General features: G+C 41.0%; 1 pseudogene; it reads left to right on the forward strand.

Moving 5' to 3' along the window:
- Positions 1–10,343, forward strand: part of LOC122739632 — a 39,377-nt pseudogene extending 29,034 nt beyond the window's left edge.
- The last annotated feature ends 2,192 nt before the right edge of the window (positions 10,344–12,535 follow it).

Genomic DNA, 12,535 nt, shown 5'->3' on the forward strand with positions numbered 1-12,535 from the left:
GAAAGATCCCACATTCCTCACATGGGAGGCAGCATCTGAACTGTGCTAAGTTGGTTACAATCTGCCTTTATGCAGCATCCACATAAACAAATGGCCCATCCTTGAAGCATCCAAGAATTGAATAAATAAATAAATGCCCACTGCAGCACTGCAGACAGTTGAGGTAGGAGTGAGATAAATATCTTTGAAAATCTCATAAGAGCTTTAGTAAATACATAAATCATTTGTAATTGACACATAAATCGTTTGAATGAAGAAAGCAATTGGTAAAGTGGAGCTTGAAAAGTTTCTTGACCTTCTTCCCCAGAGGACAAACCATTATTTTCAGCCATATATAGGCACAAGGAAATATTCCATCTGTGGGCAGCTAGATGGCACAGTAGATAGAATACCAGGCCAGGAGTCAGGGAGACTCATCTTCCTAAGTTTAAATCTAACCTCAGACATTAATTAGCTGCGTGATCCTGAACAGGTCAACTAACCTGGTATGCTTCAGTGTCCTCATCTGTAAAATTAGCAAGAAAAGAAAATGGCAAACCACTCTGGTATCTCTTCCAAGAAAACTACAAATGGGGTCACGAGGAGTCAAATATTACTGAAAGCAACTATACAGCAATCTTAAGTCCAGAGGCCTATCTTAACAAGACAACTTATTTTCAATTAATTAACAAGCATTTATTAAATGCCTACTATTTCCTAATCATAGAGTCACCCAAATGTCATCATGTCTACAGGATCCTGAATGGATGACAAGAAACTGGGCAGTTTCTCATCTCCAAATCACTATCCTAATGCCTCATCCCCAGTCTGCTCTCTTGGTTGTAAGCACAGCAAGGTTTTTATGGTCCAAGTCTTTCCATGAATAGTCAAAGAATTCACTTAATTCAACCCAGTTACAAATGTATAATACAGGAGGAAGCAGAAATGAGTATAATAAGGGTGTGGTTGACAATATCAGAAGCTGCAGAGTAAAAGACGAATGGTAATGGTGATGATGGTGGTGGTGGTGATGATAGAAAAAGGACTTGGATTTAGCAGTTCGGTGTAATAGAAAAGGCACTAGCTTTACTGTTAGAAGATTGCACTTTGATCTTATCTCTCACTAATAGTGTGGCCTTGGACAAGTAACTTTACCTCCCTGGGCCTCAGTATCCTCATTTATAAAATGAAGGGGTTAGACTGGATGGCCTATGAGTCCATCCTATGGGTATTTATTTATTTATTCAATTCTTGGATGCTTCAAGGATGGGCCATTTCTTCAGGTGGGTGCTCCATAAAGGTAGATTGCAACCAACTTGTCTTAGCACAGTTCAGATGCTGCCTCCCATGTGAAAATGTGGGATCTTTCTTTTGCATTGTTAGTTTTGACCTCCTTTTCAGCTCCATGATCCCAGACCTTTGTTAGCATTGGAGAAAGTATCCTTAGAGTGGTGAAGTTGGATGCTAGATTTTGAAGAATTAAGAAGTGAAAGGTAAGAAAATGGACACAAGCGCAAGCAACTTTTGTTTCTAGGAGTTTGGAAGCAAAAGGGACAGAAATATTGGGTGATAGCTTAAGGTGATGTCAGCATTCAAATGACTAAGTGAAGTTGTTTCTTTTTTATTTTTAGAGATGGGGTGAATATGTCTTTAGGCATTAGGGAAGGGACTAGAGAGTAAATAGATTGCAGATTATAAATGGGGAGAGGATGACTCAATTTCAAGGAGGCTATAAAAGGGTATTAAATTAAGTTGTGGGTCAACCTTGGGGGGAAAAGGATCACCTCTTCCTCCAAGACTAATGAAAAACAGGAGCATAAGAGAAAAGCAGCTGAGGAAATTTGAGCGACAGAAGTGGGGAGAGGTAGGAGCTTTTGAGAGACAGTTTAAGTTTTCTCAATAAAATAACTAAGCAAGTTCCGCTACTGATACAGGGAATGAGGTTATTTACTGAGGGAAGAGAAGATTTGAAACAGATGCTGTGGGGATTGAAATAAGTAATTGATTTGGAAAGAGCAGAATTATTATGCTTTATTGGAGTGGTCTGGAACCAAACCTGCAATATCTCCCAGGCACTTCTGTACAATTACTTTTTCATTTTATCCTTATCAAAATGCTGGGATGTAGGTACTATTATTATCCCCCTTTGCCAGATGGGGAAACTGAGGCAAACAGATTTTTAAAATTTCTTTTCCATAATGCTATGTTGTATTTAGAATTTTCCCCAAGTAACACATAAAAAACCCTAATTTTTTCACATTAAATTTTTTAAAACTTTGTGTTCTGAATTTTCTTCCTCCCTCCCTAAGAAATCAAGCAATTCAATATAAGTAATACATGTGCAATCATGCAAAACGTCTCCACATTAGTTAGATTGTTAAAGAAAATAGACAAAATAACTTTAGAAAGTGGAACTAACAAATAAAGTTATACTTCAATCATTTCTTTTTCTTTCGATGGTTTATATTTTTCATATGTCCTTCTGTTAGGATCCTGCTCATCATTTCTTTCAGTTGCTATTACTAATTGTATTACCCTCCATCCTATTTCCTCCTGTTGATATTTAATCTCTTTTCTATATTCTTTCACCCTATCCCTCCTCAAAACTGTTTTGCTTTTTACTGCCCCCTCCCCCAATCATCCCTCCCTTCCTTCGATGCCCCCCTTATCCCCTTCCCCTCCCACTTTCCCTTAGGAAAAATTTATTACTATACTCACTTGACTGTGTATGTTATTCCCTCTTTGAGCCAATTTTGATGACAGTAAGGCTCATTCATTCCCGTGCTCCTTCCCTATCTTCCCCTCCACTCCATAAGCTTTTTTTGTTTCTTTTATTAAGCTACTTAACCACCTTCCACCTCTCCCTTTCCCTTTATTCCAGTGTATTCCTCTTACCCCTTAACTTTACTTAAAAGATGGCATCATTGGTCTGCTAGGTGACACATTGGACAAATCTCCAGCCCTGGACCCACGAGGCTACGAGCACAAATCTGGCCCCAGACATAAGCCACCCCACCCTTCCTGCCCCACAAATAACAAGGATAAACAAAAAATAAATGTTTTACAGATATCATCCCTTTATATTCAATTAATACCTGTACCCTCTGCCTGAATACTGAGAAAGTCCTTATGAGTTAGAAATATTATCTTCCCATGTAGCAATGTAAACAGTTTGACCTTTTAAATATCCCTCATAATTTCTTTTTCCTGTTTACATTTTTATGCTTCTCTAGGGCCTTGTATTTGAAAGTCAAATTTTCTATTCAGTTCAGGTCATTTTATCATGAATTCCTGAAAGTACTATTTTTCATTGAAGTCCCATTTTTCCCCTGAAAAATTATAATCAGCTTTATTGGAGAGGTGATTGTTGGTTTTAATCCCAGTTCCTTTGTCCTCTGGAATATCATATTCCATACCCTCCAGTTCTTTAATGTAGAAGCTGCTACATCTTGTGCTATCCTGACTGTAGCTCCACAGAATATGGAGATTCCTTCTTTTCTGGCTGCTTGCAATATTTTCTCCTTGACCTGGGATCTCTGGAATTTGGCTATAATATTCCTGTAAGTTTTCCTTTTGGGATCTATTTCTAGAGGTGATTGGTGAATTCTTCCAATTTCTATTTTACCTTCTGCTTCTAGAATATCAGGGCAGTTTTCCCTGAGAATTTCTTGGAAGATGATGTCTAAGCTCTTATTTTGATCATGGTTTTCTGGTAGTTCAATGATTTTAAAATTATCTGTCCTGGATCTATTTTCCAGATTAGCTGTTTTTCCAAGGAGATATTTCATATTGCTCTCTATTTTTTTATTCATTTGGATTTGCTTTACTGTGTCTTGATTTCTCATAATGTCATTAGCCTCTATTTGCTCTATCCTAATTCTTAAGCAATGATTTTCTTCAGACAGTTTATGTACCTCCTTTTCCATTTGGCCAATTTGGCTTTTCAAGTTGTTGACTTTTTTTCCATCTTCCTGCATCACTCTCAATTCTCTTCCCATTTTTCCTCTATGTCTCTAACAGTTCCCTCTACTTCTCTTCCTTTATCTTCAACGTCCTTTTTGAGTGCTTCCATGGCCTGAGGTTAATTCATATTTTTCTTGGAAGCTTTGGATATAGGAGTTTTGACTTTGTTATTATCTTCTTCTGAGCTTGTATTTTGATCTACCTTGCCACCAAAGAAGCTTTTAATGATCTGCTGCTTTCTCTATCTGTTCATCTTGACCACCTATTTTAGGCTTTTAACTCCTTCTTAACATGTAGAACTGCTTCCAGGATGGACTGACCAAAGCTACAGGGGGTACCAGGGGGTACCATTAGGTTCATTCTAAGCCTACCCGCCCTGTAAGTAACCACAGTCTGCTTTGCTTTAACCCCAAAGCAGAAATCTGATTGAAATCTTATACTCATTTTGGGTCCAGGACTTGGAGCCAAAGCCAGCCTGAGGTGACAGGTTCTGTTTCTTTTACAGGTTTTTCTTGGTTGAAGAGTCTGATGAGCCATGGCCTGTGTGGTTCAGGGTTGCTCTCTTCGCAAAATGTTTTACCTTTGTCAGATAACCACACAAGTACTTCCCTTGACATCTCAAGGAAATAGGAGAAGAATAACATAGTTTATCCTCCACAGCTGCTGGGAGAGCCTCGGAGACCTGCAGAAATATACCACTGTCAAAGATAAATAAAATACAGCAAAGACAAGATGTGGTACTTAGCAAAACTGATAAAAGGAATGTCCACTGATTAAGCCCTTGCCCAAATGGAATTCAGTGACAAGAGGGAAACAAAAATAACCAAAGAGGTTTTCTTAGAAGCACAAGACATGGCAGTGAGAGACCACAATGTAGAGTTCAGATCCAATTTGTACATAGCTGAAGCCACCTCTGGATGAGGCCAGTGTCTAAAACGCATCTGCTACCATGGCTGAGGTTTCCATGGCATTATGGAGAAGGTTTATCACCATTACTTTGTGAAACTGGTAGAAGGACCCCCTCTTCCTCCTGAGCAGCCAAAGATGAGCTAAGTCCTTGGCAAGGAGTATGTTCAGGCGCTTCAGAATCAGACCATCATTCATTCATTCATTCATTCATTCATTCATTCATTCATTCACTGTGATGAATTTAAACCCCTGTGTATATTTTTCTCCTTTTTCTTAAAAACATAAATTTCAAAAAAGGGAAAAAAAAGAAATCTTATTCTCTATGTTCAGAAGATTGGTGTGCCTGTGCCCCTACCCCACTGGGCCACTGATGCTTGAGTCTGCTTACTGGTTCAGAATATGGTTGCTCCACCTTAGCTCCAACAGAAACCACAGCTATTACCCCAACCCCCCCTTCCCCCCCCGCCAGCTGCTGGACTACCTCACCAGTCCATGAGACAGATTTTAGAAGAAGCAGCTGAAGATCCCAAGGCTCTGGAGCCATAGCCTACTTGAGGCTACATCTGTGCAGCTTGCTGAGTTCCTCTCTCACCATGAACAGCAGATGATTCTAATCACCTAATTAAGCCATCTTTGGCTGGAAAATAGTCTCACTCTGTTCTTTTGTGGATTATTCTGCTACAGGAGTTATCTTATGGCATTTTTTGGAGGTATGTGGATGGATTTGTCGGGAATGTGGGAGAATCACAGCCTTTCCCCCACCATCTTGGCTCCACACCCTACAGCTTTGCAAACAGATTTTTTAAAGTGACTTATCCAGGGTCACACAGCCAGTAAGCATCTGAGTCCAGGTCTTCCTGACTCTAGGTCCAGCACTTTTGGGTTGAAACCAAACATAAGATCATGTAGCCCATTCTACAAATGAAAAAAAATTGAGGTTCAGGGTTGTAAAATTTCTTCTCCAAGGCCACACAGGCAGAAACTGTCCAGGAAAGAAATAGATCCAGGCTTCCTGACTTGAACACTTTTTAAGGGAACATAGCAAATATCTCTCTCTCCATAATGTCATTATATACATTTAACATTTGATAATAGCATAATATTCTAATTTAATAAAGATAAGTTATATGATTAATCTGTTCAATTTTGTGCCCACTGAAGCAGAAAATCAGCACATTTGTGAACCCAGACCAAATGCAATTAGTTACAAAGGTACCAACTCAGCCCACACTCACCCCTTTTCCTTGCTAAGCACCAGAGTCTTTACTAACAAATCTGAAGTTAAGCTCTTGTTGGAGCAGATATTCTTATGCTGGGATCCCCTGGACCTTAAGGCATCCAAGAACTTGATTGGGAAAAAAAAATCTTCATTTCAATAAAATTGTTTTATCTTATAACCCTAATAACTCACCACCTGGGGTCCATATTTTCAATAGGAGTCAGCTGTGCAGTCCCTCTCTGGTACACTCTTGAAACTCACCAGAAGGAAAAAAGAGCTTCTCAGAGCAAGTGTTCTCCTTTCTCTTTTCTCTCTCCCTCTCTCTCTCTCTCACTGAAAAATATTCTTTTGAGAAGGAGTCTTTAGGCTTCCCTAAACTGCCAGGGGCAGGGGATCCATTACAGAAAACAAAGGTTCAGTCTCCCTGCATTCGAGTCTGCCATTCACTGGTAAATGGACCGTCTCAGGACCTGCACAGTTACCTCCAGCACCATAGAAACCCATGCAGACAAAGTGAAGATTGATGCATTCCTTAGAGCCTCCAAACAGCTAGATCCATCTCTCCAGGTTAGAATGCAATACAATGACACAGGAAGAAATGCACAGGTTTCTGACACAAAGAGAAATGGGGACCACACACCCAAGGCTGCTAGGTAGAGTTCCCCAGTGAATGGTCCCAAGCATGTGTTCTCATTGAGTTCTCTCTAATCACAAGCTTTGACCAGTAGCATCTCTGTAATACAGAGATTCTCAGCCTGGGGTCCATAGGCAAATTTCAAGGGTCAGTGAATTAGAATGAGAAAACATTTTATCTTTATTTCAACATAATTGGGTCCCTTTGTACTATAACATGTATTTGAGAATGTTCTTCTGAGAAGGGATCTATATGGGCTTCATGAGCCTACCAAGCGGTTCCAGGACACAAAAGAAATGAAGAAACCCTGCTATAGAAGGGTGGAAAAGGGGCCAGATTTTAATAAGTATCACTGGCAGCATTATGGATTGTCTTAGTAGTCACTACAGCCAGGATATCCTGATTGTCTGAACTCAAGATGTAGTCAGGGGAACATGGGTCCAGTGTGGCTCTGACAGTTCCCTCTGCTGCCCTATGATAAGGTGTTCCTCCCACTGCTCCACACCTCCCCCATTGGAAACTTACCACACAGTAACAATGAAACCCTTCGTGAACTGGAAAAGGGGATAGCAGGTTGAGAAAAAGATGATCAAGAAACAACATGAGCAAAGGACTAGAGGACAGAAGAAAGGGAAATTCAACTTCTTCCTGTTTCTCAGGCCAGTTCTAAGTAGATATTTTGTCTTCATTATAGCCCTCATTGCTTGTTTCCAGTGAACCTCTACCCTTCTAATACCTGACTCCCCAACGCCTTAGCACCACAATACTCTACCTCTCTGCCCCCAGAAAAATGATCAGACAAACTTCCTAAGGTAGAATCTAGAAAGATTAGTGGAAGAGTTCTGTTTCGATCTCTCTTCTTCTATCACTGATTATGTTTATCAGACAAAATTTATTAAGCACCTACCGTGTTCCAGATATTGGGCTAAGCCTTGGGGATAAGAAAAAAAGATCAAAGGCTTCCTTCCAGGAACTCATGTGCAAACATTTATGTACAAACAAGTGATATGCAGAAAAATTTGGAAAAATCAAGAGAAAAGGCACTAGAAAGAGGAGGCATCTGGAAAGGCTTCTAGTAGAAGGTAGGATTTTACATGGGATTGAATAATGCCATGGAAGCTAGGAGGTGGAGATAAGGCAAGAGATCATGGAGGATACCTGCAGCCAAGAGATAGATCATTTTGTTCAAGGAAGAGCCATGAGGCCTGAATTGCAGAGGACATGGGAGAGGTGGTAGGTGTTTGAGGCAGTGACTTCACCTCCCTGGTCCTCTCTCTGTTCCAGCATGTATAAAAAGAAGGTATTGGACTGCATGCTCTCTTCATGTTCTAAATATCTGATCCTAAGGATGTGCATATTCTGTGTCACAGAGTCTCTGAGCAAGAAGGGATGACAGAGGCCATCAAGGACCACTTCTTCCTGAATTAGAATCCTCTCTGTATCATTTTTAACAAACAAGGTTCTGACATAATAAATGTAAATATATTAGAAAACCAGGAGGTACTTTTCTATTTTCCTCTATTATAAAGCCAAAAAAGACCAAACTCTAATATTGAAGTTTCCAAGATGGGGGAGGGGGTAATTAGGAGAGAAGATGAAGCAAGATAAAAGACTTCCCAGCATCCTTCAATCCAAACAGGTGAATGTCTATGTAGTCTAAGCAGGAAGTCAGTCTTCCTCAGTTCTGCTTATCATCTCATTACATATAGATCTATGCTAAGCATTAGGTCCCAGGGAGACAGACAAAAATTAAAGAAAATCCTTGTCCTTGGGGGAGGGGAGGGGTTACATTCTAAATAGTGAAGGAGTTGGATTAGATGACCTCTAAGATTCCTTACAACTCTAAAACCTATGGGCTAATTAGTCTTCCCTCCTTCCCGTCGTGATTTTTTTTTGCAGGGCAATGAGGGTTAAGTGACTTGCCCAGGGTCACACAGCTAGTAAGTGTCAAGGGTCTAAGGCCAGATGTGAACTCAGGTCCTCCTGAATCCAGGGCTGGTGCTTTATCCACTGAGCCACCTAGCTGCCCCTCTACGTGATTTTTAAAAGCTAAGGCAATCTGGGTCATGCAGTTAACTACTTCTAATCCTGCTTCTAACCCCACTTTCCCCCAGAATCCTCTGCTTCCTCTGGGCTCTCAGTTTGCCTGGCTTCATTGATAACTCTGCAGCTGGGGGTGTGGGTGAAGTAGTGTGCCTGCTTTCTTTATCATCCTGGATCAGACTACAAAAATTTTACTAGCATTTTTAAAAGATCAAGGCAATAAACTTGCGAGTGTGAGCCAGGCAGGTGGGCCTCCCAGAAGGAAAATGAAGTTATCAGTGGATGCACGTGACTAAGATTTATCTCGTAGGGAATCCACATAGAGTTAGGTATTCATAAGCACCTCCATCTTCCACCTGGGTCCTGAGAAAGTGATTCTAAAATAACACAGAAGAAATTCTGCAGGAGGTTACAAAAAGTAAGCAGAGTAAAAGGTGCCTGTGAAGGCTCAAAATAGGGCAATGAGAGAATTATCCACCCAGAGGACTTGGATTCTATGCTGAAGCAAAGGCCTTTGGGAAATGTTCAAGAAATCTAATCAACATACTGACCAACCAAAATTCAGGGGATGAATAATGAAGAGTGTTACCTGCTTCCTGACCTAGTGTTGATACAGAATGAAAAACACAAGTGGGGGATATGGAGAACACAGGAATTTCTTTTTCTTGACTGTGAATATGTGTTGTGAGAATTTTTCTTTTTATTCTCGTCTTTTTCAGTATGTATGAGGGGGTTGGAGAGCATGAGAGGGGAGATCAATTTTATTAATTTCTAAAAAAACTAAAATCTTTATGCTTCACCAAAAGGTGCATGCTGTGAGATGATATCGATAACATGACATTCAGGTAGTGCAGGCTGCCTTCCCTCCCAGGCCTGTGCTGTGCTCCTTCTTGACCACTACCTTTTAGAGCCCCCGGCTTCCTTCAAGGCTTATTCATATAATTTGTTCCTAAAGTGAACCCAGCTTGATCCCCTGATTAGTGTTCTGTCATTGATTTATTAGGAATTATTAAATTATGTTTTTCCATTTATGTATTTCCCCACCCCAATCCCCCAGAACGTAAGCCTCTTGAAGGCAGGAACTGTTTTTCCCCCCTTTTTTCCATTTTGTCTTTGTATCTCCAGCACTTCAAATGCTACCTTGGATGTGTCTGTTAAATTCTAAGTATATGAAAAGATAGATGAATGGAGAGATAATAGAAAGATGTACACATAGTATGTATGTGTATGCACACATGTGTATACACATTTGTGTATGCACATGTAACAAGCATGCATGTAACAAGCATGGACAGGTGAACAATAGATAGTAAATTGAAATTTAATAAGACTCTCTGGCCACAAAGCCTTTCAGATTCCCAGGCACTGGGGCTCACCAATGGCAGCATCTACGCCACTGTCCCATATGGCGGCAGAGATATCTGGGGCATAGGGCCTCCCCGGGGCCCCAACAATCACACCATTCACACTGCTCAGGCAGCTGCTGCATCATCAGCCTTCCTTAAGGAATCAAACGGCTTCACCTGGACAGAAGACAATTCTCAAAAGGAAACTATTCATCTCTTTGCGAGTCCGACAGGTTTTGCTTTTTGCTGAATAGAAAAGCTGTAGGCATATTTCCAGCATTCGTCTCTCTGACTGATTTCTTTAGTGCTCCGAAGCCACTATTTTAAAAACCATGTCAGTTTCATCCTCTCCCTTGCTACAGGGGCTGCTTGAGTTATTATCTGTCTGTACCCACCTGGCTTTCCAGAGGCACCGCCGGCCCCAGGGGGGAAGCCCAGCTTTGAACAATCACAGATGCACACCACTGATGCCTCCAGCATCCAGCTGCCTCAGCAATGCCCCAGCCAGACCAGTACCTCCTGCTTTATAGGGATGCCCTTCTGTAAGAGACCCAAGAAACAGTGTCTTCCTGGGATGGAGTGCAGTGGGTCTTTGGAATCAGAAGAGCTTGGTTCAGATCTTGGCTTTGCTATGCACTGCCTGGGTGGACAGAGTCACTTTATCTTCCTGGGACTCAGTTTCTTCATCTGTAAAATGAAGGCAATTGAATCACATGAGCATTATTTCTGGAGGCAAGGGGACTTGGATTCAAATGGTAGCTGTGCTACTTATTTTCTATATCACCTTGGTCAAGTCACCTTCACCACTTTTGAGGGACTCATTTTCTTCATCCATTAAATATGGAGAGTTGTATAAGGTCATCTTTGATGTGACAACACTTCTAAATCCTGTGCTCTCCTTCTTAATTTGATATCTAGTACTCTCTATGCTAAACTATATTGCCTTCTTTATAGAATGAACATAAGGTGATTCAAGTCAGCTCTTGTTACCATTAGGATCACTTTCGTTTGGACTGGACCTCTGATTCCATTGGTGCAAGCTTATAAATCCCTCTAGAACTTGACCCTAAACACACACACACACACACACACACACACACTCACACAATCATACATACACACATACACATATACACACACACATATATACACACAAACACACACATCTACTCTGTGGTTCAGTGACACTGGCATCCTTTCTGTTTGTTGCAAACAAAACTCCATCTCCCAATTCCAGTATTTCATCGGGTGTCCTTCATTCCTGGCACTCTCTTCCTCCTCCTCCCTGCCACCTAGCATACTAGACTTCCTTCAAGGCTCAGCTAAAGTCCTACCTTCTAGAAGAATCCTTCTCTGATCCCCACCTAATGACAGTGTCCTCTTATTGATTTTTTTCTAAATGATCCTGCATCCATCTTGTTTGTCTATAGCTGTTTTCATTTTCTCCCCCCTCAGAGAAGAGACTACCTTTTGCCTTTGTTTGGATTATTTATATGGTGCTTTGTGTGTGCCAGGAATTGTGCTACAATACATTTATTACTATCACATTTGATTGCTATGACCACCCTGGGAGGTAGGTGCTATTATCATCCCAATTTTACAGATGAGGAAATTGAGGAAGACAGAGGCTAAGTGACTTACCCAAGGTCACACAGTTAGAAAATGTCTGACACTGGATTTTAACAGGTATTCCTAACTACAGGGAAGGTTCTGTCCAAGTCCAGTCAAGGAGAAGAAAAGGGTTGGGGAAAAGTCATCTGAGAATGGAATGAAGAAGGAGAGCAGGGAGAATGATGCAAGAAGTTTTTAGATGCAGACAAGGGTAGAAGGAGGAACTCGAGGCCAATAGCCTCTATTTTCTCAGTGAAATAGGATGAGATCAGTATGAATTAACCATGTGGCTGCCCAAATTGCTAATGCAATTAGCTAATGTGATTCTATTAATGTAATGGAACTAAGGTAAGTTTATTAATGTCAGGCTACATTAATATGAGTGTACTATTCAAAAGAGGGAACGAAGGTGATAGCCTCATAGTACTCTAGGCTGTTCATAAAATGACTGGGGCCTCATGTCCAGTCGTATGGCCCACACTTGAGGAGGGACAGTCACAAAGTGAGTCATGCCCAAGTAAGGGGTAGCTTTCCTTTCTTGTTAGGATACCTTTCCCAATCCCTCTTAATACTAGCACCATCTGGGAGCAGCTAGGTGGTACAGTGGATAAAGCATCAGCCCTGGATTCAGGAGGACTTGAGTTCAAATCCAGCCTCAGATACTTGCCACTTACTAGCTGTGTGACCCTGGGCAAGTCACTTAACCCTCATTGCTCTGCCCCCCCCATTCTAGCACCTTCCCTCTGTTCATCATTTCCCATTTATCTTGTATAAAGCTTGTTTGTACACAGTCTTTTCATATGTATCCCTCATTAGATTGTGAGCTCCTCA

Source organism: Dromiciops gliroides, chromosome 2 (genome assembly GCF_019393635.1).
Source record: "Dromiciops gliroides isolate mDroGli1 chromosome 2, mDroGli1.pri, whole genome shotgun sequence".
In the NCBI taxonomy this organism is placed as follows: domain Eukaryota; kingdom Metazoa; phylum Chordata; class Mammalia; order Microbiotheria; family Microbiotheriidae; genus Dromiciops; species Dromiciops gliroides.